The 2,543-nt window shown below is 37.6% G+C and overlaps 1 non-coding gene across 1 annotated transcript; it reads right to left on the bottom strand.

Moving 5' to 3' along the window:
* Positions 1-1,787: 1,787 nt before the first annotated feature.
* On the bottom strand, positions 1,788-1,894 carry LOC141624574 (small nucleolar RNA R71). Its single transcript, XR_012534379.1, has one exon. It is a non-coding gene; the product is annotated as a small nucleolar RNA R71 (small nucleolar RNA).
* Positions 1,895-2,543: the final 649 nt, after the last annotated feature.

The following is a 2,543-nucleotide window of genomic DNA, read 5'->3' as shown; positions in this document are numbered from 1 at the left end:
ATTAGAGGAGCATGTTCTTCTTATCAATAATTAGTGTAGTTAATATCAATCAAATCTCTCTTTAATATTGTAATCAAGTATTAATCAAGTTTTAATCCAAGTTTTAGTTCTTTAATATCTCTCTTGTTCATCCTTTATTTTGGGTAATTGAAGATTATTTGGGTTATTGTTGGGAGATTGACAACCTCTCAATCAAGCATTCAAGTACTTCTTTTATCTTTGCTTTATTATTGGAATCATTAGTAGGTATAATCTCTTAATCCCTTTTTAATTATTGTTAATTACTTTCATTTATTCATCATGTTTCATATTGTTGGTATGATTGACAACCTTGCTAGCATGATCAACATGATAATGAGTGAGTAGTCTCTTAGCTAGGGTTAATGGGTGATTAGAGGAAACCAACATGGGGAATGATTCATGCTTAAATTAATATGCTTTCATGTTTTATTTGCTTGCTTGTTTTGATCTCAACTCATGCACATGTTATATTTGATGAAATGCTAAGCCTATGAATCTTTGCATTTACTATCATCTTCTATCTTTTCAATGAGACTTGTAAGACATAACCTAACTCGAGTCTCATTAGACCATGCATGTTGTTGAGTAGGGAAGATTAAGTCGACTTGTAGGTGTTGTACAATCTAATCGATTCGGCTCCGGGACCCAAACTTTCCTAGGATTGTAAGATATAACCCAACTCAATCCATCACAACAATAATTGCTTGCTTATAATTTGAGAACATGTTTGTATGATCATATCCCATGATTCCCCTATGATTCCATGACACCCTAGTGCCTTTAATCAATTATTTACACCCCTTTAATTCATCTTGCTTGTTTATTTTCATTGCTATTTTAGTTTAGTGACCTTCTACATCAACCCAATTTGTGACACCCCTTAGACACCGCTAGTTGCAATAGAAATCTCATTTCAATACCCGTCCCTTGGGATCCGACCTTTACTTGCCTCTTTACTAATTGTAGAGTTGTTTGTGAAGCTATAAATTGTGTTTTGATTCGACCGTGACCCAACGACCACATCTTAATTTGTGAACACTTAGCGGGATCGCATCAAAAATGGCGCCGTTGCCGGGGACGGTGTTTACTTGATTTAGATTTCTTTTTATTGTTATTAGTTGTGTCTTTCTTCGCCTTGAGGAAGTAAAACTCCTCAAGGTTTGTTCTAATTGTTTTTGAGTTGTTTGATATTTTGCATGTCTAGAAGGTTACAAGGTGATTTGTTACCTTTTGACCGTGAAATCGAAAGAACCTTGACGAACAATAGGATACTTGTTAGGAGGAATTTAAGAGGTATTAGTGAAGTTGTTCAACCCACTAGTGAGTTTGTCAATCCTTTCTCAATAGAAGGAGAAGAGAACCCATTACACAATACCCCACAAAATCCACCTACAATGCCAAAATTCTCGTCACACTCCGTACCCACCGAGGAGAATCTACCAAATGGTAGTCCTACACCACAACATCTAACTGGAAATTTTATTGCCAAGTCCGCCTTCATCCAATTAGTTGAGAGGAGCCAATTTGGGGGGATGCCTAGTGAGGACCCTCATTCTCATATGGAAACCTTTTGCGACTATTGTGATGCTATCTCTCAAACGGGCGTGACTCAAGACCAAATTAGATGGGTCTTATTTCCTTTTTCCTTAATCGGCACCGCGAAGCAATGGTTGAAGGGCCTTGATAAGGCCACCCTTGGAATAGATTCTTGGAAGAAGTTAGCTCTAGCTTTCTACAAAAAATTCTACCCACCGGAAAAGACTAACATGCTAAGAGCTCAAATTACGGGTTTTAAGCAAAGGGATGAAGAGTCTTTGTATGAAGCTTGGGAGCGGTTCAAGGGAATTTGTCGCTCATGTACTCACCATGGACTTAGCGAATGATTTTTGGTGCAACAATTTTGGAATGGTTTATATGAATATTCTAGGAACATTCTCAATATGGGATCAAATGGAATGTTCACCGAAGTTGATGACAATCAAACATGGAACAAGATTGAGGAAATGGCGGTCCATAACTCACAATATAGTAGACCTCGCAAGGCTACTAGAGGAGGAAAGCATGAAGTGGACTCCGTTACTCAATTGGGTGCTCAACTTAGTGCTCACATTGACACAATCAACTTGAAGTTTGAACAAGCTATGGCTAGACTTGAGGAAAACTCAAAATCATCAAAGCATCATGTTAATGCCATGACGGCATCCTCATCAATCCCAAGTGGGATATGTGAGAATTGTGGAACTTTGGGACATGACCAAGGTGAATGTAGGGGAACAAATGAACAAGTGAATGCTTTCCAAGCATACAAGAGTGGTACCCCTTATTCCAACTTTTACAATGAAAACACCAAATTCCATCCAAATCTCTCATACAAAAGCCAAAATGTTCAAAACCCTCAAACAACATACACTCCACCACCCATGAGAAACCAAAATCAAAGACCCTTTTACAATCAAAACCAATGTTACCAAAATCAAAATCCATACAATCACCAAAATGACCAAGGTTTTGATGTCCAAAAA

The sequence above is a fragment of the Silene latifolia genome, chromosome X (genome assembly GCF_048544455.1).
Source record: "Silene latifolia isolate original U9 population chromosome X, ASM4854445v1, whole genome shotgun sequence".
In the NCBI taxonomy this organism is placed as follows: Eukaryota; Viridiplantae; Streptophyta; class Magnoliopsida; order Caryophyllales; family Caryophyllaceae; genus Silene; species Silene latifolia.
This window is presented reverse-complemented; position numbering and strand designations above follow the sequence as displayed.